The sequence below is a fragment of the Bombus fervidus genome, chromosome 1, assembly GCF_041682495.2.
Source record: "Bombus fervidus isolate BK054 chromosome 1, iyBomFerv1, whole genome shotgun sequence".
NCBI lineage: Eukaryota > Metazoa > Arthropoda > Insecta > Hymenoptera > Apidae > Bombus > Bombus fervidus.
In genome coordinates, this window is record NC_091517.1 from 16,397,343 (window position 1) to 16,423,313 (window position 25,971).

The following is a 25,971-nucleotide window of genomic DNA, read 5'->3' on the forward strand; positions in this document are numbered from 1 at the left end:
GCATGCTCTCGGCGATGTTTGGCTCTTCTGACACGATCTACTTACCGTTCGAAAAATACGCTATTATTATTTCCCTCGTTTCTTACCTCGTAAAAAACCAACGACGAAAGATTTCAAGGGGAAAAATAACAGAGTGTCCCTTCCGTAAGAGGGACAATTACCAGACGCAGGCCTGCAATTACCGTTTAAAAAGGTAAACAGCTTCGAAAGAGGTCTCGCAACAGCGGATTTTAGAAATTGTTACGAGGGGAGCATGAACGCCTACGAACGACTTTCTCCGTGGCCGTAATGTTCCCATGCAAAGTCGATGGTAATCGATGAACACGCGACTCGATCTCGACAGGCCACGGGCGAACAATTTATTTCTGTGGCGGCGTGGCACGCGAAATGAAGACGTCACGAGTAGAAATTTTAAATGGGCCCCGCGTGTTTGTTTTAGCCGATCCTGTCCGCGCGAAATTATGCCCCACTGAGAGATATCATCGCCGGATAAAAACCTAAAGAAGACCGGACGATTGACGTTACACGCGATAGTTTCGTTTCTACCGGTGAATCTGCTCGATCGAAACTTTCTTCCCTGTAGGCGCATCAGCGAAGATCAGTAGGATCAACGACTATTTCCTATGCAAACCATGATAACTCGTTTACCAGGGATTTCTCGATACAAAGTGTGTATTTTGAAAGAACGGATCATGCTAGATCAATGCGTTCACTGTTCATCGAATTTCTATGACTTATGCTCTGCGATTTTCCATGCAAGATCTGTTTCTGTATAAAAAATATCTGTAAAACTGTACGTATATTACGTGTGTGTACTACGTGTAAAAAGAAAAAAAAAAAAAGATGGTTTTCTAAAAATTTCGTGATTGTTTATTTGAGATGTATCTAGTGACTGTAATGGCTCTCGACGAACGAAGAAGAATGATACTGATGAAAAACTATTATTTTCCAACTGAAAGATTTATTCGCGCGATGTATATTCTGGTCAGTTGCATGGTAGCAAATAACATACTCATATGGAGTATACGCAAGCAAATACTCGTTTCTATTCAGTGCATTGATTATACTACAGATTGGAGTACTTTTCTATGGATTTCAATCTATTTCTATCCAAGCTTGAAAACCCTGAATGTTCTGCCTTTACGATTCTATTCAACAATTTATACAAAATCGACTATCTCGTTTCGTTTTTTTAAATAAAAAAAAAATAAAAAAAATAAAAAATAAAAAAAAATAGTCGACAAAAACAATTAAAAAGAAACAGCAAAAAAATCAAAGTAAACACAGAGAAAGAATGGTTGGCGGTGTAATTTCTCAGTGTGAACCCGAGTTACGTCTTCTCGAGCGTGTACGCTCGTCCCATTAGCAACAGACGAAAGTGGTATACCGTGTTTTGCATACCGTTGAAAATTTCGATCGCGTGACAAACCGCGAAAGCTGCGCCCAAGGTACCGCGCGATCTGGTCGACATTCATTATCCGACTATGTTCCCTCGATCCCGATAATTACACATTCGTCCCGTTTTTCTGGCCTGGCGCAATGCCACTTACCGTTGACCCTTGAACCCACGCCGGAGTACCGTTCCTTGATTACCAAACAGCGCTTTCGATATCGAATCTTGCCTTTTACCGCACGCGGCATCTTCTTCTTTCCTCTGATGGCCCGTGAACTGTACAACGACACGCGAAAAGTGGAAATCGAACAGAAACGGAAAGTAACGGTACATTCAATTGCTGGATTAGTACAGAAGTAGCGAATAAAATTGCAAAGTAGTCGAATTTCCCTTTGAAATGTACATATATGAATATTTTTCTGAAATTTTATATTTCCCATACCTCTGGCTCCAAATTTTGGAAAAATGTTATTCTGGAATTGTAATCGTAATTTTGGATAAGGTGTGTGTTATTGTTTGTATTCAATATTTAAAACCTCTATCACAGATTGTACAAGTACATAGACGGAAGTTCTGTAACGAAGTTAATCGATATGTTTTAGGTTGCTAAATTAATATTGTACAATATAATATCGTATAATAATAGAAGAACATATTCTTTCGCAGAGTGGTATCTACTTAACTTCATATTTTATACAATAGTAATATCCTTAGAAGGAATTTCATGATTTATTACGCGGGTCCATCTTACGAGCTTATGATAAAATAATAGAATAATCCAGAGGGTATAGTATAGAGATATAACACAAGAGAGGTGCTGGAAACTTGAGGATGTACTTTGGAAAATTACGAGACAAAATGTGTATTGTATATAGGTACTCCATTATGCACCAATAACCTTAAATAGCCCACGTATAACATAAATTATCAAATTCTTCTTAATAACATTACATACTACTTTATACCTACGATATTCTGCTTTTTCTTATCGTCTTATATTCGACCCTTATCAAATTTAAATATTTACTATCCATCTTTCAATTCTCGCTATGATAACTCTAGTACTAAAATCATTCTGCCCCCATCATCAAATTTAATCAGAAAATTATACCGCCCAATAAACTCGTCCTCAATTTTAACTTAACATTGGCCACACGGAACGATGCGTCGAGACGTCAGACAACGCTTCTTGAAAACACGCCGACGTTTAATTACCTCTGTAGCGTGTCTTATCGAGCCCACGCCAAAATGCTTAATTATACGACGACGATCAAGCGTTTTACCCCCCGCAGACAGGCCAGTTTTATTCGTTACGCCACGTTTACATTAACTATTGATCAGCAGGGGAGAACAGCGGGATGAAAGGGTGAAAGAAAGGAAAATTTGGTGTTCGAACGCCCGACGACGCTCATTTATGACTTCTCCATCGTTGGATGGTTCATACATAAATGCGCATATAAATAACCATGATTGGCCATTACGAAAAATTAAGTGCGTTCCTTTAAATGTCGGCGGGAATTAAGAGCGGGTAATTTTTCAGCGTGAACTCGAGTTACGTCTCCTCGGGGTAACTCGACCACGTAACATTTATATCGAAAACCATGATTTATTAGTTCGAGATACTGCAACGGATACGATGTGGCTTACTTCTTTTTATTTATCTTTGAGTTTATTTCCCTTCTCTGTTTTTCTTCTTACCGCTCGAGCGATACGTACTTGCCGAGTACCGTTTCGATGCTCGCTCATCCATTCTTTGGTAAGCTACCATCTCCTGCAATTAACCGAAGTATGTATTTATATCGAAAAATGTGAATTACTTGATTAGTAAGTACGAAGTAGGTTATGATAGCTTTTTTCTTCGTTTAATACGAACATATTCGGTAAACAAGATTCCCGTGATCTTCAGTCATGCTGGTATAATTTTAAAATAAATTCAAATTGCACGTAATTATTAATAAAGATTTATAGATAATGTGCTTTTCATATTCGTGCATATCAGTTTCTAATAATAATTTTTTAAACATTCTGAATCATTGACGACGATAGGGAATATGGGGTTATTCACACTCCCCTAAATCACACAAACTCCATTTATGAATCACCCTGACCAAGAATAGGCACCCTCGTAGGTAAGCCATACGCATGTTCCACACGCTTCATTCAACAGTTCGATCGTAATTTCCTCATTCACGTATTTACGAAATTCGACAATCGCCTAGTTTTACTATATGGTAATCACCATTGAGAAGGACACGACTGAAAATCAATACGTTTAACGCTTTCCCATTTCCTCCATATTTTTCAATATTACAGGACTATACATTTTTCACTGATATCCAAATCCCCAGTTACACAAGCCAATAACAAATACAAGATGCAGTAATCCTAATACGAAGAACGAGCGCGTGTCTTGCATCCTGAACGCAAATACGCTCACCTTCGACGCCATAATTTCCGAGCGTTTTGAAGACCAAGTCATACCTCTTCGACAATTTATTGCATCGCGTATTCTAGAAAAACTTGAGTTACTCTCCGCCTACTCGACAGTAACAAAACTCGTTCGACATACATCTCCACGGTGGAGACGTAGTTTAAAATAAATCACGCAGCTCGATAAATCCTGTCAGGTTTCATCCGTGCGCGAATTCCTCTACGCGAGAGCACCAAGGTTCACGTGACAGGAGAAAACCACGAAACGAAGGAACAATCGTCGGTGATGGACGCGAGACTGCGCGACGTGCCACGGCGACAGAGTGTTCTCCCGTCAGGCAAGATGAAGTCGTTAATCCGCTCAAGGGGTCGAATTAAAGGTCCCGTTGTAATAGTTGTAATGACTGGGCGAATCGAAGTCCACAGAATCGTCGATGTCTTGTACGCCGGCCCCGGGGTCTTGTTAGCCTGCCACCAGGGTCATGGATAAAGCAAACAGACGGGAATCTTCGTGACAGCGGCGGCGTGTAACCACGTGAGTAAGCAGCGATCGAGTCGAACATATCCGTCCATTCGCCAACTATCGAATCTCGATGATACGAATGATACGAGAAACATGCCGATTGCGCTCGCAGGAAAAGATTCTCGTATTGTTCTACAGGCGAGTATTTGCGCTACGAGAGGGCACGATTCTGCTTATGTCACGGTTCTTGTGGGTTAAGCTTGCTATTTTATTGGGTCATTCTTTAAGTAATTCGATTCATTCGGGTACGTATATCAAACGAAGATAAAGAATTTTGGTAAAATTAATCAACGATGAGTACCATTAAGTGATTGACTTGAACTCAACTTATTAGAAAATCGCGTTACTTGCGAGATGATCTAACTTGGACAATCTACAGCGCTTGGACTGTTAAACAGCATTATAGTGTCTTTCAATCGAGCGATGTTTGAATATAAAACACTAACTGATTTATAAATACAGAATACTATATTGGTTTTAATCTAAAATATTATTCAAAATAGCGTTTGCTACATCTTCTTGTGTAGACTAGTGAATTCATAGTTTTCAAGAACGTTGTCTCCTAAAGATCTTGTAAAATTCAGATACCATTGTTCGTCGAGACTATGTCAGCGTTCCGTGAGATCGAGAATAGATTTCTAGGGAACTATCGAGAGACAGGTTTATGAATTTTTGAAGGCGATCCATCGGTTCGTAGCCGACCACGAGAGCTTTCCTGTTGGACATGCTGTGAAAATTATGAATTATTCATGCCGCTTTATTATCGTCACACTGTTACGTCGTCTGCGGAGTAACTCTATCTTGAACGCGGACACGAGCCGGCCCGGCTTCCTTCCATTTCAATATGGATTCTGTTCTCCGGTGACGTAGCAGTCTAAGGTTTCACTCGGCTTTCCTTCGACAGCCTGGGCTTCGTGTAATGCTCAGAACCACCAGTATTCTCGACTGGACCGATCGAATCGATCGGAGGGAAGGTTTCCAATATAAAGCGACTGACAAGGTGATGTAATCGGATGAATATCGACGGTGTAGAAAGAAGATGCTGGAGTATAGTTATGAATTACAATTTTGCTACAAAATATGTAATTTTCCTTCTCTGTTCGTCTTTACTTAGATCTATTTCTTATTGACTTATTTATTTATTTATTGCTCGTACATAAATTGGAATCTTTGATTTCGTTTCGTTAAAAGTACATTTAGATTGAAAATTTGGAGATAATTGTTAGGAGAATATATGAACGACGGAGAATAAATCGATATCGTTTAATAGATACAATTACGATATCGCGGATATGCCAGTGCTCTTTGGAATATTTAGCTCCGATTCACGTCAAATTACCGACCAAAAACGACACGACTAGTTTGCCTTGATAGTCATTAATAATTTACAAATACCGCACTGTGCTTGGGAGAATATGTACGAGTGGACATTTATGATCCATCTATATCCGCTGTATCACATATCTGTAGAGTTTGCACGTATAAATACGCAGCATTTGATACAATTCGAAACACTGCCTTCGTAATATCATGTTGAACAAGTATGTATATCTATCTGACGTTGTTAATGATCGAGAGTCACGATGTCCGATACAAGCATAATTTTTGTAAGAAATCATCAACAGAAGGCTGATAGAAAATTGACGGAACTGATTTCTTCTTCTTGAATCTACTGTTCATAGGGGCAAATTTAATATCTATATACGGTATTCATTTTATCAATTTTATCATAAGAAATATATATGCCACATGCGCCATGAATCTTGATATTTTTATTACAAATGTTCTAATATGTATACAGAATTTATCTACATAATTTATCACAAATTATTGTTCTTTGAAGTAGCTATTTAATAATTGACAAAATTATGTAATAGGATAAAATTTAACTGGTAATATTTGCTCATCAAACTCAAACATCAAAGAACGAAATTTGCACCTAATTTAATATAAATAAAAAATTCATGATTAGAGTTTAGACCTCGGCCGCACATATACTTTTCCATTTAATTACGATCTCCATCGCCGCAGTTTACTACTGCATTACCTTCCTCAATCACCCGAAATTTCCTATTAAATAGAACAATCTCGCTAAAACCTCAAGCACAAATTGTCCGGAACCGTTCGAAATCGCGTTGATCGATTCATGTGATTACGTATCGGCGCCGGATATACGACATAATGTTCACTAAAACCGGCTTCATTTTCTGTTCATATTTCACCGACGGCGGGGAGCCGCGCGGGAGAGAGTGGGAATAACTAATTTCAGCCGTGAACCAGAGGCGCACGTTTATAAATCACCGGCCAACGAGATAGTCTATCAAAATCTCCCAGTCTTATTTCACTTTATATCGAGCGCATTTACTCTCCGCGACTTATCGCGGCTGCGAACGCTAACCGGGGTAATTGTTCACGGACTATCGCTCCACCGGTAGATACCACTTGGAAATATTCGTCGTGGACAGCGCGTAAATAGAACCTGGATGGGATCGAAGCCCACTCGTAAATTCGACGCGAGTAAAATCAGCAAAAGTTACCGCCTCGCCGAGAATCAATTTGATTACTTCCGATTTTCGAGTTACGATCGCAACGGGAACGAACGTATACGAATTTGGAAAATTTTAACAGCTAAAAGGCGATTAAAAGTGGCAGTGTTCTCTTTATGAATATGTTTACGATCAATTAAAGCTCTTTCAGTATTAGTTGTAAGATTTAATACTAATTAAATAAATATACATTAGAATTGAATAAAACGTATCAAATTTATACCTCCACATGATGATGAAAAAGGTGATGATATATGATTCGCAAGATCAAAACATGGTGTGTACCAAGTTACGTAGTAATCAGCAAAACCTCACATATGCCACAGTAACACTTCGTATTACTTTCGCCAATAGAGTCATCAGTAAACACCTTCTTAATAGGATGCACGCACACGAACGTGTTACAACTCTCACCGAAAGCTCGATTTGCCGAGTTGCATAAAAGAAACAGAAGGACACAAAGAACCCGGTAATGAACTGTATAAAAGCATTGTCACATCACGAGTCATCAAACACACGGGTGTTTCGTCAAAACAGGCGGGTGCGTCGAACGAAATTACGGATAGACATCCATCAACCGGCCGCGGCACAATGGGTGTCAAGTATAGGTGCGATACGGCGCTCGCGCGTTGCACACGAAACAGTACCATTCACCGCTCAAGGGTCCTAATTTTCTCTGCCATTAGGTCAGTCGGGAGAAGAATTACAATCGGCAAAGGGTGGCTGCATTTATCTTTTCGGAGCGGGCGGTTAACAGATGTCGAACGGAATCTTCGGCAGCTGTTTCGCCAAATGGCACCGTGGAAGCTTAAACTATTCGTTGATTCGAAACCGAAGAAACAAAAGCCTAATAGGCCTCCTCTCATATATTCGTAATCTCGTTTCGTTCGAAGCTTCTTTGAAAACCACTCGATGGAAGCTGCGATCCTCCGAAGATTTCCACGACTCGAGGCGTGTATCGGTCGGCACGGCCTCGAGGAATTTCGACCGGCCAATTTATGCCCGAGCAGCCGGGCCCTTTTGTGCCGTGCCGCTTCGGGCATTGCGCGCATAATTTCAATATCGTCCCGCGGTCAAACCAGAGAAAGCGTTCAGTCACGAGGAAGACCAGTCGCGACTAGCTTTGCTTGGAGGAAAGAGGGTTCGAGTTAATTTTTCGTCGGCTCGAGTAACTCGTTTCCTCGAATCGTTGGATGATTACAACGAAGAAAGAGTTATGCGCTGATTTCGGAGAATTTTGCTGGTAATTCAGCTTGGAAAATGTTTATGTAGGTGTGTTTGTATGGCTATTTGCTTTGTAAAATTCTTTGCAGTGAAATTGAATTTTCTGTACTGTTGTGTAATTAATTTTCTAACGATTTGGATTTAGTTTTATATGGACGAAAATATGACGACAAGATGAGATAATTTAGTAATACTAACTGTGAATTCGTAGTCCTGCATTTGTAATGATTTTTGTAGATAAAACTTATATGTAAAAGATCGACTTACTTCTTGAAACTTCTGTTAATTTTGTCAAAAATATTCATTTTTGACGTACTGTTTGAAGCTTACCGAAGACCCGAAATTGATTAAACGTTGAGTTGCCATTACCTGAAACGAACAAGAAGCAAAATTATTAATTATGGAAGTTTAGTTTTCATGGTTTGACTTTAACTTAGTAGGAGCCAATTTCCTTTTACTTTAATTGACATTGCTTGATCAATAACTAGTTCAGATCCAAGTAAGTAACTAGTTTTACAACATCAGCTAACTCTTCGAAGACTTAAATGTCTTGCGTTGACAATTGATAGACTCTTAATTAAAGTTCATTAATTAAACGGCTTATCGAACAACACTGTAATTACTAGAACACCGAGACATTTAGCTCAGCGAGCCATTTACTTGCAATCTAATCTCCTTAACTAATCTATGCGTTACTTTCTAGAACCTAGATGGATTTGTAACGCGTTTACATGCTATCGAAAATAGATTAGGCTAAGTTTTTACAAAATTCTGCTCGTTAAACTCTAATTTATTTCGGTAAGAAGCCTTTTTTCGTTATTCGACACTAAATCATTGATATAGATTTAACGACAGCTACTTCACAACTATGTTGCAAAAATTATTACTTACATAGCTATCAGCTCTAAATCTATAATCTCTTTATTTGCACCAATTCCGCGCGTACTTTGTATTCTACTTTTACCAACCGTATTGAATATGCAAGATACCTACACGGTATGCCTTGTATTTTAATATTTAAATGCAACTTATATTATTCAACTTCACGCGTGTATATAAAATTTCCTACTGTAGATAGAAATTTTATCTTAATTTCAACAAATTGATATTTAAAACAAGAAAAAAAAAAATTCAAGAGTTCGAGCAAAAATAATCCTGTGAAGAATAGAATAAAAAGATAAGTTCGATTAAGTTGGATGAATTACAACGAATTCCACGACTGAAATTCAAACGCATTTGCTTGGAATTCGAAGAAAGTCACGTTTTCAAGTCTTCAAATTAGGAGGTAGAGTCATGCTCCCTCGAAACGATATTCGCGGACGGTCTCTGAGGAGCGAGGTCACGTGAATATGTTCTGGAAGAAGGGCTGAACGAGCGCGTTGCATGACGAAGGCGTGCGAAAGTTCGCGTGTCACGGCGGAAATGGAGCATCCTGGTAAACTTCGAAAATAAAATTTCGAGGAAATCGAAATCCTTGTTAAGGCGACACGCGAAGAAAGCGAACGAATTCCGGGATCTGTCCACAACATTCACCTCGACATGTATTTTCGTATTTAAAATGTCGAATGCACCGTTTCGAACGTTTCGTTAATGGGATTCAGAGGAATCGATAAAATGCAATCAAAGCAAACAAGATTGAGAAGAAATTGATATAATCTAGCGCTAAATTCACTTTTCATGAAAGTGAGATATACTCGGAACTGGATTGTGGTTTCAGAGGGCAGGTTGAGCAGTAAATTGGTTCCTTCACATATCTTCTTGCTTATGGCCCACCCAGGGAACGCTTCCTTTTGTCGTAACACAGACCACAGGAAATTTTCTTCGTTGTGCCGTTGTCGGTATTTTTTATGCTTGCCGCTATTGTGAACACGGAGTCGGATTAAAGCCTCGGAAAGCTTTTATACGATCAACTGATGCCTAATTTTTTATATTGAAATTCTGAACGCTTGTCACCTGCATTTTATTAGATTTATGTACGAAAGAAATTTCTGTAATTTTTAACATTTAGTATTTTACGTTTTTAGTCTTTTCTTTCAATAAATCTAAACTTTAATCCTCAATAAAAAAAAAAAAAAAAAAAAAATAATAGAATCAAAAGAAAAGGAAGAGAAACAAAATATAAGGAAAGGTCCAATAGAGACGAGATACAATAAATTTAGATTTTGTCCTAGATGCGGAAAATGATCCGTAGAATCGGAATATTTTCCGGAGAAATGCACCTGAGAGTAGAATATGCAAATATTGGTCCATACGCTGCTGGAATTCGAATTCAACGCCGAATCGCAAAACAGACCAGTATCTACAATCTACGTAATAAGAAGTGGTTTCTTCGTTATAAGAATTCGTGTGCATCGGTTTGCGAGGCAAAATACAAATACTGCTAATAGCTACGGAATAATTACGACCTTATTTTATTGGAAAAATCGAAAACGTACTAGAAAGTGGTATATTTTCTACATAGTATTGGATCGAAGCATATCAAATTTATTTGTTTCACGAGAATTAACACAGAGAAGAAATGAAATAATATTGGAGCTTCTTATTGCTGCAAACCTTTTAATTATCTATCTTCTTCTGAATTAAATATCAATCACGCAAGAAAATAATATAAAAGCTACCGATTCGTCCTGTAACTCTCCTATTCTTATAACAGAAAGTTAAAAGGAAACAAAAGCTACGTAAAGACAGGATTGATTCTCGAAACGATGAAAATTCGACGTAGAGTTGCTGCGTTGTTACGAGCCAACGATAAACAGACAGCTGCAAGACTGATGTGAACTGCGATAAAGCCGCAGCTTGTGCACGAGCAAGCAAGCTCGGTGTGGAGGTAACCTGCCGCTGGTTTCCGTAGCGGTGGAGCCAGTCGAACGTAGGAAAAAGGTGCACACCTCTCTCGGGGTTGCTTTTTACCGAGGCCGACCGGCAAAACCGCGTTACAAATTATCCAGCCGCGTATACGGGCGCGTACGAGAGGTCAAGCATGCGCCGCGACCGTGTACGCCCGCGGCTTCTTTCCGAACCAGCTGCGCGACTAACGCGAACGGAGAAGAGAGGACAGGAGAAAGACGCTATTACGAATACGTACGACCACGGCAATGGAGATTCATGCAAGCCGGGGGGTGTGTCGTAGCCAAGGAATGCTAATGGTACTTTAATTTAATAAGATGGGAGATTCGTGAAGGAATAACGTTGTTTTGGAGGTTACGAGGCTGATAGTTAATAGTTTGTGTCATGTGGAAGAATTAAAAGTAGAGAAAATTCAAAGGAGAATAAGATCTTGCGACTGTTGTTATTGTAGTAGATTTTTTTAAACTTGCTGTTTTATGAAATATGGTAGCACGAAGGATGTGTGAAGAGAGAACAATTTGCTGTGAGTCAATTTCGGCAATAATACCGCTTCACCTCAATTTTTCTAATATAATTGTAGCATATTCCACAGAACCACAAGCGCGAAGTAAAATCATCTGTAACGCATTATGTATTTACCTAAAAATTTCTCTCTGTTCGCAAATCGTCAAGCAAAAAAGGCGCGAGTTAGAAAGAGTCAGTCAATATGTCTGTCGTTTCATAAACTAAATTGTAATTTTTAACGAGACTCGAGCAAACAACCAACTACGACAAAATATAATTTTCTGCTCGACTGAGAACGCAGGGAACCCGTCACGGGAAACACGTTTTTATTTCTCCCATTGGCCCCTCGTCTCTTCACTCCGTCGACCGTTTCCGCGTAATTGCCATCGAGTAAAACGATGCAAGGTATCAACATTTTTCCGTTTCACCGACGTTTTAATTGAAACCCATGATACCGGAAACCTTGGCGCCGCTTCTGACGGAAACTATTTCAATCCGAAATAACGCTTCCGGCCCCCGTTTATCCGACAACCTCTCACGTTAACGCTTATCGTCAGCTGGCGCTTTGCTTCTCCGGATCAAAGAACCAGAAAGGGAAAGGCCAGTTTCCGAGCAGGAACGCTTCTTGAACTCATCGTATAGAGATAAGTCGACGACGAGCATCTGTTCGGTTATCCGATCATGTGATTTCCTAGCCCGCCCTTTAATTAGTCGTTCTTTCGCTTCGATCCGCCATTGTCGAGTACTCACAAGAACTCCACTAATTATATACCATCGACCGAATAAAAAAGAGAAAACTGTAAATCGGCGGAAAAGAGCGGTTCTTTTGTTTCAATTTCGTTCCGCCGTGTTCGCGCGTTTTAACCTACCTTTTTTCATTGTGAGCAGCATTGTTATTGACGCGATATTTATTATGCGAATTATTCCGAGTTGGAACGTACAATTTATAACTCCAATCATTACATTCTTACTTTGCCAATCTATTCTTATTTAGAATATGCCAAGGTAACCAAACTTTTACTCATAAATAATTAATAGTATTTAACATATTGTAGAGAATCGTTCTAGCAATATAACATATTCAAAAGAACTATCATTGATTGTGTATTAATACAGAATAACAAATTCACAACATGTGGAATTTTTAACATTCGATTAAACTACATATTATCATCGCTCGAACACGTCGTTACAAGTTCATTTTCTCACTCTCGCATTCTTGGGGGAAAATCGGTCACGAATATCCGCGAGAATATTCTTCGTTGATCGTTTAAATTAAACGACGCAGCCTTTATGCTGCGGAGATTTTCGTTCTTTTTTCCGTTGGTAGGCCTAATGAGCTACAGCTGGGTCGATTCAGCGGTGCAAAGGAAACCAAGACGAGCGACAAAAACGATAGACACGGTTTCGATAATCGCGGCACTCGGAAACTCGGTCACCGGGTACAAGAGCAAGCTCCTTCACGGGACAAGGGCTCGCAACGTTTGAATTTCGCGCTACGACCTTGCACGTCGTTTCGCCTGCAAACGCACAGGATACTCTTGACCTTTTCGAGCCGCGAAGGGCCTGAATTTCACCTCGCGCGTGCTTTCTCTCTCTCTGCTCTCTCTCTCTCTCTCTCGAGAACGGATCCTTTACTCTCGAACTTCTTTCAGCCGGTCGTTGAAACAAGAATTCAGTTCGCTTGAATATACTCCAACCCATACTTCACCAACTACAACCTCGTACAGCGACTTTTTTATTTGACTTCCTGCGACGGAGCTAGGTCGAGCGAGAGAGACTTGACTATTTGGTAGGTCGATGCTTTGTTTCACTTAAATGTCACAAGAACGATGAGATTTACGTTTGTCAGAAATATTTGAACTAATTCGATTGAAAAGTTCCCAATTTTTCGAATATTTATTAATTATTAAATTATTGTACGAGGGAATATGGAAACCCATATTTGGTCACAATTAAAACTTCCTGCAAATTCATCGGAATTCTCAATGAACGCTTTTAATTTTTGCACCCGAACTTTTAATTTTTTCAAACTTGACGCACTATACTCGTACATACAAGTAAAGTGGTCCACGAAAAGTCAATAGTTTTGTTACAATTATAATATTATTATACAGATTTCCTATTTCCCTTTAACAAATGAGTATTTCTATAATTAACTTCTTAACTAGATCACTTCTCTTCACCAAAAACTTCTACGATTGCGAAATTCAAAATTATAGTATATATAGTATAGTAATAATACTTTTCGAAATTCAGTAAAAAACACCAGTCCACCAATTCACGTTCTCTCAGAGATTACCTTCTGCGCGAATCATCGCTGGCGATCATCAATGATCGTCTGCCGATCGGCTCGATCCGAATGCGACTAGAAAGCAGGAGAACTTAGACATTCGACGTATTTTCTTGGAGAAATCGGACGAGAATATCCGCAAATCGTGGCGAAGCCCCTAGCGAGGGCTTTCAATATGTGCCAGCCATGTCGAGGTGCGCGATCGTACGTGGCAGATCTACACCAAGCACCGTGAGCAGACACGTCTACTTCGTAGCTCACTTCCACGGGAACATTATTATTCTGCGGTTGTCGACGACGGATACCTTAAATCTGGCATGTCAAACACGCGGTTTTGCAAGCGATGAAAAGCCGCTCTCTCTGGAGAGAAACGGAGAACAGCGGTGTCTTTTATCGTCGCTCGAAGCGCCGCGCGATTTCACGCGGATCGTTGTGTTTCGACGTGTTCGAGGAACGTCTATATGATTTGCCACTCTGTTGAGCGTCTTGTTTGTAGATAGCGAGAAATAGTTTGGACGTGAATGATGGTAGATATACGGGAATTCTTGGGAAAGTGTTAAGATTGATTTTGTGTCTTGACAGTTGATTCTTGGAAGCTTCGACCCTCTGATAGTATAATGAAAATGACGATAAATTCAGGATGAAAAACTTGGAAAATAATTGTTTCTCTATGCTTAAGATTTATTGTACGAAATGCATACTTTTTCAAATTCTTGTACGCCCTAAATATTAATAATCATTGCGTTATGATGACATTTAAGATGTGAAATTTATAATGCTACGTCTAATGTTTTATCTGAATCTTTCTCGTGTTACAGAAAACAGTTGAGAAAATCGTTGGGTTACTGGGATAGAGAGATATTAGAATAAATTTTGCTATGAAAATTACTTGTACCACTGAAAAGGAACGAATGAATTCTGGTTTCAGTATTTTGCAATTACTCGTTACCATTGTGAAGTCTAAAGAAGCAATAGCTCATGTAGTTTCAAAAACTTGTTCTTTCAACTAATTGTGATTTTCGATTATTTCGCACGTTTGATCGAGCAAATCGATGACGTAACTCGCCTCCTTGGAGCTGGCTCGTTAAAAAACAAACGCCATTTGTTTATTGACGCCAAATCGATAATGGTACTCGATATGATGATATCCATTGTGGAATTGTGCCGCGTATGTTTGGCGTTCAAACATCGTCGTAGAATGAACAATTCGACCCCGAAAGTGCTCTGTTTTCCAATTTATTTATCACGTATGAATCGAATATCGTCATTGACAATCACGACTCACCCTTTGATTGCCTTCTCTTTGTATTTCTTAATCGCGGCAAATTCTTAGTTCTGTAAACGCTAGATCCGAAACGGAATCCTGTAGATTTTACAGAGAAGCAGAAGAAGAGATTTATGTCTCGTTTGAGCATCTTCAAATATGAAAGATATTTCTAATTTCTATTTCTGCTATGCATCAAATATTTCAAACCGGTTGGAGCACTTTCATTATTGGAAAACTATCGATTCTGAAAAATTCTGGTCCCTCCAAAATGTCTGGAGTCCAAAAACTCTTCAACGGAGTTGCAATTTTCGAATGAAACTCGAGTTGCCACTTTGAGAGAAGGATAGAAAGACGGAATACCCGGCTAGCCTCTGCAACAGTGCTTTACGTGTCTCGATTCTCGTACTGTTTCTCGTGTATGCACGCCTGCTCGGTATGTGACAGAGTGAATTCGATAAGAAACAAATTTCGAATTCCCTGTGGTGGATTCGGTTCTTCTCCGAGCGAGGAGACAGCTTTGAGAGATACGATCAGCCGTGAGGATTCGAACTTCTCTGACAAAGAAGATACTTACGTAATACTTTGTATATACGTGTGCGTTTATCTATAAATATGTGATCACTTTCTACACGATTATCATGCATGTTTAAATACACTTTATAACATATTTTAAATGTCATTCGAAAATTAACTAGCATTACGGTGAGGCCTTTATAACACTTTTATAACGTGTCAATACGCAACGCGTGCGTCTCGTTAAAGAAGCAGTGGAGCAGCGGCCCCATGAAAATCACCACCGATGAAATTATTTTTCGTTCGTAATTACTTTTTAATTAACCACTCGAAAATTTATCGATACACGGACGAACTCGTTACGTGTGAATTAGTCTCCTTTGCAACGTAGTACCGATATAAACCAACGTTTAATTAATCACCACATTATTGCGTGGTAATAACGCGTACAGTTTACTGTAAACCAAGAACGAGCTTGCGTTTGCTTGATGTCTTGCTGTTTCCGTATAATCAATCGTCACCATAGAATCGTCGACGACCAAATTGAAAAACGAAAAAAAAAAAAAAAAAACAGGAAAAAAAGGAGAGTGGGAGAAGACAGAAAAGAGGAAAATAAAACGGTTGATTGTTCGTATTTGATAGCTCCAAATGGCCATTTCGTGTGCGGGAAACAACGACGCCTCTTATATCATCGGCGCGAGGACGGAATTGCGCGGCGAATTCGTAAAGTGGCCGAACGGAAGAGTGGCGTCATCCGGCTCGTCGTGACATTTGACTGTTCTATTATTCCGGGACGTGATTGGTCGTCGTTTTACGTTGCGTGCAAACTGTTTGCCGTTGCTGGATCCGGATCAAGGCCGATTAATCGACGAACAAACGTCTCGTTAGAATGCAATGCAGCGTTGTGGTTGGAACACGGTGATGTTGGTTGCGGAAAAATCGCCAGGAAGATAGAATGACGGGAACTATGTTCAACCTTATATAATATTAACATTGGATACAATTCCTGCAATTTCTATTTTTCTCTCTACGTGCGATAGTAAACAAAATGATAAATTTATCTCGGGATTTCTTCAATCGAAGTAAAAGCAATCCTCAAATCACGAAAATGAGATACAATGAAATAGATTCTACACGCCGTGTAATAGTCACAATAAATTGTTCTATTAGCTGATGTAAGACATAGAATATAAAGTGAAACATGTCATTGTTACATTAGAATACAAAGTAAGATATACCATAATGTAACGCGGTATGTCGGCAGGCGCAGTAGGTCAGATGAGGTGTGACATGTCAGCGTGTTACATAGCACAGTGCACGTGTTAAATAATGTAAGTCATAGGAGTGTCTCGTGTGAGACTATCAAGGATAGATTTCATGATGTAACGTTGATTATCTGATGAGTCCTTACATAATCGTAAAGTTTCTGAAACTGAAATAAATATCTGATTATGCAAGTAGATGGCTAATAATTTATGGTTATCCTAGGATGGCTCAGCGAACAAAAAATAAGCTTAAAGACTTTTAGCGGGAAGATGTTCGAATTAACGCGAAATAGAATTTTTTGATAATATTTCGATTATTATCGATTGCAATGATGTAATTAACGTGTCCGATCCGGGACACAGCTGCTCGGAAATAACAAACGTCGCCGTAGAGAGAATCGCACCGCTCGCGACTCCGCATTCGCCGAATGTCAAATTAACGAACCGATTCAGGCGACAACCGCTTAATCAGACGTGCATTTATGCCGCGAGTCTGTTTAATTACGATCTCCAACGCGGTACAGAGCAACGCTATTACAACCACTCAATGGGAATAAGCGCGATGTAATTTTCAACCGTGGCTTCCTCAAAATTCCATCAGGCTGTATGTGAATCGAATGCTATTCTTGCTATTCGTAACCCATTGTTACGGGTTAGATGAATCCTAATAGAAACATTGATATTCTGATTATGTTATTGAGAACGTAATGGATAGGTTACCAATTACAATCGCTCTAAATCGAATTTTCCAGTTATCAAGCCACTCCATGAGTAATTTTACTTTACATACCTAATCCTACAAATTATATAAAATTATCCAAATAAACTTCTTACATTATAATATTTAGAGAGTGAACGGAATCTCTATTCATAAAAATATGAATTTTCACAAAAATTCATAGTTTACTCGTGGCTATTATGAATATACTTAAGCTCTCCGCTCAACTTGTGATATAACAGACTCTTTAAGCGATTCCACCTTGGCTAAACCTTAACCACGTTCAAGAACGCTACGTGTGCGTCAAAAACTCGACGATCTCTGTCCAATGACCCATAACACGACCATCCAGACCGAGCACAGAAACGAAACAGCGGATCACGACTCGTTTCCGGTAAACAAGCGATATCGCGAACTGCGGTGCGCATCAGCGCCGGCCGATCAGCCGAGGATAGTAATCAGGACGCGAGGATAAATCACGGCCGTTGATTACATATTTCAAAACGCGATCGAAAACCGGTTGATCTACGGCTGAACCTCGTCTACGTCTGCCTCTTTTTCACGGAACGTTACGATCCATGCTATGGATCGACAAACACACGATGAGATTTATCCTGGAAATTTTGCTCGAATTCTGACACAGTTCCGTCGCTCCGCCAGCAAACCTCCGTTACACCTCGAATTCCGCGCTCGCGCTATTCTCAATGGAACGTTAGAAATCGAGAATTCTCCTAGCATCGATCGTATCGTTACCGCTTCGGAACCTTTGTATTCAAATTACAGAGCTGGCTCGCGATCGATAGATGACTACGTTAGGATATCGCCACGAAATTGTTTCCGCGCGCGAACCGTGTGTCGTGTCTAGTTCCTGAGGAAGATCGGTTACCCGGGAACGTTATTGATGCGCTCTCGGTCGAGTATTGGTTGCGTGTTGATTTAGGAAGCAATTATGGGTGAGAAATGTGGATATGTTCGGTTTGGTTAGCTGTCGGTTGGATAGAGTTTGGCAAGGAATGTCAATTTGGACGAACAGGTGAAGAAGAACTGAAAGATTCGCAGAAAAATGTGGCTGCTCCAACGTTTAAATTGTAGTTATTGGAAGAGAAAGAAAGGTACAGGTTTCATGTTCAAAAGTGTATAACTTTATTGCTACAAGCGTTAATCGATTATGTTTCAAAAAGTGGTCTGACTTTGATAGATTTTGAGATGGATATCGTTAGTTTTCTCAAATCAATGAAAAGTGGAACTGCCTTCTTATTGCGGCAGCTGCTTCAATTTTGGATTTCGCGTAGAATGTTGTTTAGTTTAGTATATCTGGGATAGAATATTGTATTTAGTTGTTTATGTTCTTGTGGATAGGATCGTTTGAGTAGTATGTGAATGGATAAAAGAGATGTTTCGAGTTGTCGTTTAATTTTGGACTATTAAATACCTATGCTACAATAATTCTATCCATCTTTGTTTATTACAATCTGTAGATAGGAAAACGTGTATTCGCATACGTGAAGTTGCAAAGATATGCCTATCCGTTCATGATTAAAATACATTTTTCCAAAGTCTCGAAATAAGCTCTTGCGAACGGTATTACAAGAGCTAGATGAATGAAATACGAGGTATACGTATACGTATGTGTATTTATAGATCGTACGTCATCGTCGTGAATCATATACAAACACGTTCGATGACAGGTTTCCAACGCCTAGTAGAAACAGACATTTATAGGCGGACGGATGTTAGAAGATTGGGCGTGAGAAATGTAATTATTAAGCATTTCGTTACGGTCAAATTACATTTATGTACTAACGCTGCATTATTATCACAGTGACTGGAAGCAAGAGACGTTTGTTACGCTCAAAGAATAACTGTTGTGCAAGATTTCATTATGCATAGGTTACGACATGTAGGTTGGTTACTGGTGATCTGCGGTAAATATCAGTTAATTGGCAATACTTGTTAATATACTTTTCAAAGAAGATTGTTGCAGAACTAACGAAAGATTAAAATATGATTATTATTTTCCGTATCTGATACAACTTATTGGTTTCTACAGTTCTGCTTTAATCCTCGTGTGAAATGGAATCTCCGTCTATAATCACGATGCTTTTAGTGGTAATTTACAGCTTAAATTTCCATATGTTCATATTTAATAATATTACCATATTTATATCGTATAATATTCTACCTTCCATAAGAGATATATCCATAATTATATAATTTTATCGTATAGCGCTAAGAAACTAATCGCTAGAAAGCAGGACAAATTCTTCAAATTTATCAAATCTTCGGATAGAGTAACACGAGTGAACAGAGTAAATATCAATTCACAAAGGGTAATATACTCGCTACATTATAAGAAGACATATCTGAAAGCTCTAAAATATGGAGAATTTGCCATGAAGTTTCCGAAGAAAAGATCGAGTGAAACTCTACATAATATACCATCCAAGAGCCATCAACCAAAGCATCAATCTTCGAGCACAAATCGGATCATCTTTCAATTCCTAAAAATTCGGTATCCGAGAGTTTTTGGTTGGCTTTCCTGTGCAGTCACGTTAATAGCGTGTTCGCGAAGCGATCAGGGTGGGGAGCAAGTGGATAGAGACGGTAAAGGAAAATCGAGAGAAAAAGGAGCCGCGATTGGCATTCGTGAAATTGTTTTTGCATGGTTTTTGCGCGTGGATACCAATGCGCTTTGCGGTAAGTGTCGACGGAACGAGATACGGAACTCCTATTGGCTGAGTGCTCCAGGGAACGATTCGTTTCCCCGTTCGTACCCCCGAGCTCGTGATAAATCGCGATGGCGGCCAATAACGGCGAAGCTGGTTCTTACGTTCCCTTTGCCGGAGGATCGTTCGTTCTTCGGAGACCGCGAGCCAGCCAAGAATTCTGGATTTCGAACAAGATCTTATTGTACAACGCGAAACGATCTCGTGGCAAACAATGCGCCACATTCTAATTCTACTTCTCGTGAAGGGAGAAGAATAATAGTCGCGATAAACTGATGCATATTTGATTCCTTTGTAATCACTGACAGAGAATGGTGTTTTTGAAGTAGATAAGGTTGCAATATAGATAAGGCACTGGGCATATTTGTCGAAGGTCGCATAAAATGATAGAAGAAATACGTATTTCTTGGAGGAAGAGAGGAATATTTGGAGGTAGAATTATATTTCTGGAATTTAAAACAATGTAATTTGCACCAATCGTGAATATTTACTACGCAACGATTGAACATAAATTTTAAACAAACTACGATTGGCACGGTAGAATGAGGATACATCAGCGATAGGTAGATAACGAACTTGGAAAACGGCATCTACGGTGATATGATAAAGGAATCTCTCATTCGGAATAGCGAACGAATGGGCGTCGACATTTCGAATGCACCTAGGATGAACGCGTATACTGGTGACACGGACTAAGGCGAGCGACAGCAATTCGGAGGAAACAGCTATTAGTCAATCAAAGCGCGGCACGACACGTAGACGTAATGCGCGACGGCCGGTAGGAGTAGTAGAAGAGGCGGAGAGCAACGGAGACGAGAGCCAGGAAGCGCGTTAATGGTTCTCATTCTCTTGCGAAATGCAACGAGCATTCACAGCCACCTCGACGCCCGTCGATGGCGCCTCACCTGCATATCAATGCACCTTCCCGGGCTGTTCATTTGCATACTCGACCTCCCTCTCTCTCTTTCTCTCCGGTCGAACGAAGACGATGTCTGCCACCTTTCGTGATAGTCGACATACTTCTTGCTGGATACATTCGAGGGAGCAGACACTCTCTTTCGAAGGATTTCCTAACGACAAAGACGACGATCCATTCGTTGTCCTTCGTAGTAGCGCGATAGACGACCAACGAATGGAAGAAGAGGAAACACGCTGGTTTAACATTGAATTTAAATGGCCGCCGAAAGAGAGGAAGCACGTGTGTACACAGGTTAGCCCGGGACAAACACCGACACAGTCGACTCTCTCTATGTTCTGGGATACCCTTTCGCTTTCTCGCTTTCATGTTCCTCCCATAGTTCTCTACCATTTCTCTTCTCACGTTCCAGACGACGGAAATCCGGAAAACAGTTGCGACTAGAACGACCACGCCCGTTCGTCGTCAACTCGAATTGGCTACGCCGAGCCGAGGAAATTAATTAGATGGAATTTCGCCAGGGAAAGCCTGTTTGCTATCGCTTTGGCTCCGGGAGGAGAACGGACCGGAAGAGCTACACACCATCGACCGTCGAAGACCCAAACACTGTGATTTCCAAGATTATGGTTCGCTGTTTAAAGCCATTTTCTGATCGATATCTTGAAACGATATTACATTTCAGTGGTTTGTAGTAGGAAGGATATAATCGAGCAATTAAAATAGCTCTCCAAGGTAGTAATTACTTGTACAGTTCTGTTTCAACGACAAATTCTTAAGCATCTGTCCTTCCCAAACATCTCTTCGTTTTACTTAATAAAATTAACGGTTCGACATTTCCAATTCTATAGCTCGTAATGTTCATCGTAAAATAACCTGCACGTTATTCGTCCAATCTCTTTCAACTCTCACGTATCCTATTATTATATACGAAGTTCGCGCACCGTTAAATCGAGAAACAGACAAAAATATTCGAAAACTTATTTCCGGCCATTAACTTTCAAGATTAAGTGCAATTCCGTTCGAGAGGTACTCGTGAAAATCGCGATCCCTAGTTACAGTCAAGACACGATAACGTGGGGCTAGAGTAGAGCCATGAATGGCCTGGAGCGACCAATTGATTTCAGACGGACTATAGCCAGCGTAGTAGTCGTCTTGCTGAGCGGTTGTGATCCCAACGTTGAAAAGTTCGTGGAAACAGTCTACGAGACTCGCGATACCAGTTCCGTTGATTCTTTGTTAAAAGATTTCCTGGTTGGTTCTGAGAATTCGGCGGTGGTGGCCGATCCTCGTAAGCAGAGAACGAAACGTCGCTTTAATTCCGACGAATCTCTTAACGAAGAAAAGATGGTAGGAGGAGGCTTTCTTTCGGTACACTTCGTTTACCACCTTCACGACTTTCGTTCGAGGTTTTCCAACTCTTTTCGTCCCTCGATCCTCCTCCACTTACTCAACCTTTCTTTCGCGGTCCTTGTCAGCTTTATTTCCGCGCGGAAAAACGTCGAGGATAATGCAGGACAGCATCGCCTGACCGAGTATGATTCAATCTTCCGGGCTACTCGTTTTCAACTCGGCTACCTTGATTTTTCCTCGAAAGGTTCGTCTCATAGCATCGTAGCCGTCTTTCTTCAAAAAAATGCTCGCTCGCCCGTGTTCACGTTAGAATTTTGCCACTTCGTCAAGTGGAACGAACGAAACAAGTTATTATCCTCTTATATTCCGTCTATGCCTTTTTGCTCTTCTTAATGCGACGCGTTCAAGCTACGTTCCTTGTACGCTGAGGATTTCTCGCGATTACAGCGACATGAAAATTTGTCCCTTTAATCCTTTGTCGCGAGATTCGTGGTAAGGTTTACAGGTTAAACGCGAAAAATACGGGTTTTACGAAACTCGTTATACGTCTTTTCACGTTACACGAAAAGCCTTTTTACGTTATACGAAAGCCTAAGGAAGTGTCTTTTACATTCTACATACATTCCTGTTCAAAAGTTTCCGGATATTATCTATACTAGCTTCAAAATTGGACACATTAAGTACATAGTAAGGCCATTAAAAAATAATATTTATAGGATGAAGAAAACATACGTATAGGCTACAAATATACCATCGTCTTCATCAAAACGTAAATGCAATTTGAAATTCATAAGCTACACTGAATACTATAGGAGACGTCCTAAGCGGTCTGAAATGTATAGAATAAATAAGGAATAAAATACATAAAAAGGAATAATTTATTCCATTAATATCTACGATAAATTCTACATTTCAATGTTTCCATAATTCTGTAAATATTTTTCTACGAATGGGAAGAGGTAACACGTAATAACCATATTCGACCACATTTCAAGCACGTACTATACGTTTCAGAAAAACATCGGTATCTCGTTAAGAAGTTGGCGAGTCCTCGCACGAGCACGGCCGGCCCTGCGAGAAGTCGATTTCCAAAGTTGGAACGTACGTTACATCCATAAATCCAAATAAGAATTATTTATAGAAGTCAGCGGATCCGGTTACCAGAGATGCTCCAGAGACCGAACTTTCTTCGACAAGCTGACAAACTTGATGTCCGCAGTTATATCCCGCCGGTTTGCCTAGGATATTATTTTTCGAATTGCAAACTGACCAACATGTTCCGCACGAGGCAAAACTTTGAATCGAGTTTGAAACTGAATAAACGTTAAAGGTATCAAGAACAATCGCGCGGAGAAGCATGAAAAGCACCAAGAACATCGTACTGGAAAATTCTTCGTTTCCTTTACATTTCCCTACGTGTTCTTTTTTCTTATGAAGAATTTTTCTAAGAAAAGAGTAAATTACACTTTTGTAGAAAGTTGCGCAGATCGAATCCAATTATCATAAATTCTTTCAGTAGAGGATATCTTTCGCAAATGAAAGTATTTTATAGAAGATAATTCAATAATCGTAGTATTAATAAAAATTGTATAAAAATAGTAACGTGTAAAGCTCGGATTAAAACTAGTCGATACGTAAAATATAAAATGTACGTAAACAGATTTTGATTTCTTTCCCAGAAAATCGAAGTCTTCCTTCTTATATTTTTACGTATTTATGCATCTTATGAAAAATTTCGTTCTCTTTCATCTTCCATCGACAAGGAAGTTCTCGAAATTACGAGCAGTTCAACTCGATACGAAGACGAACTTCGGTGACTTCTAGTTAGCTTCCGAAGATTTCCAATCACGAAAGAGGGCCTTCTAACAGTTGACAAAAAAACCAAGAAAGTCTACTACTGCTTCTTGCTTGAAATTTTCTCCTTATATACACATCATACACAGCGTAAAACGGAGTTTGTCGATCTTCAGCCGCTCTCTTTGATTAGGCAACTTTGTGGGTAACTCTTTCCACGACGTGAGCAAACAACTTAACTGTAAGGCAATCAAAATTGTCACCTAAGCGTTCCCGGCTCCATTATAGAATCCATAAATCTAAGTGCTTGAACGTTTCGTAAAAATGGAAGTATCAGATTCTGTTAAATATACGTGTCGTCGGGCGAGTTTTTCTGAAGGGTTTTTGATAAATATTTCATTACGTACAAAAACAAAGGAGAACACAATGAAGCTTCTACAATAAAATTTCAATGGAAATACGTCAGATATTAAAGGTAATTCAGAATTCTCCATTGACCCTTAAGTAGGCAACCTCAATGCTGCAGATTACCGAGTTTAATATTTAAAACCTTTGCAGCAAAGTTCAACATAAAAATACCTAGAGGATCAGCATGAGGAATAAAAAGATTGTTAAAAAAATATATAGAAATGGTTGCTTGCACTAGAGTTAAGTGGCAAAAAGAGTTTCGCATTTAACGTTCAGCTCAAAAGCTTCCAAGATCCATCATCATCCATTATAAAAGAAATATTAAGAATAACTTTGCAGTTTCGTAAAAGGAACACCTAGATGATTCTGCGCTATCATAATTTATTATCAAGTACGACGAAGAATAAAATTCCCCGTCGTGCATATTGACTAAATTAACGCAAGTGACAAAGAACTCGGTAGAGAAACAAACAGCTATCAGTTAGAACAAACAAGAAGGAGAGGAAACAAGGTAAATAGAAGTCGTTGGAAGGGGATTAATAAATGAATTCGAAGAGGAAGGAGTGGTCGACTGGGCGTTTCTTTTCATGGCAGGCATGATTTCCGAAGGAAGGGAGTTTGGGACGAGTCTGAAAGGATCAAAGTTGGTCGGGATCCAATTCACGGTCCGAGAGGCTTCTGCCCCTCTCCTCGTCCCAAAAGACTTTTCAATCCGTGGAAAAATAGCAAAAACAAATTTATTTTCATGAAAATGTTTTCCAACTGATCCTGCTTCTTGTTTTCATCCTTTTTACGCTCTTTTTTCGCTCTTGCGTCTCTCGATCGGTGGAAAAAAGAGGAAGGGCACCGGAGATTGAGACGAAGAGAAGGAATAAAATCACGCGAGAAAGATCGACGTTCCTTCCGGCGGCGACTCGTTCCGGAAGAGCAATCGCCTCGCTAGTACTCGCGCCGTCGCTGCCCCCCCGCTGGCGTCGCTTAATTACGAGAGACCGTTCATCTCAGGCACTAGCATGCCAGATATTTCAAAGTTCCCTCGGACAGAAGGTTGCCAGAAAAACGATTTCGCTGCATCCTGATACGTAGCACGGTAGAGAGCACTCTCTTGCTTATTACTCGAACGCAAAAACGGGAAGAAATTTAGAAGGAACGATGTCGTGTCTTGGAGCAAGGAAAAATGATCTGAGAACATTTACGAGGGTGTTTACGGTGCTCTAGACAAATCTGGTTACCTCTGTTTGATATCTTTGTTCT

At 39.8% G+C, this 25,971-nt stretch overlaps 1 protein-coding gene across 7 annotated transcripts in view; it reads right to left on the reverse strand.

The window, feature by feature from the left end:
* Positions 1–25,971, reverse strand: part of Kug (FAT atypical cadherin kugelei) — a 496,927-nt gene that overhangs the window by 270,040 nt on the left and 200,916 nt on the right. The gene's annotated exons all lie outside the window — the stretch shown is intronic.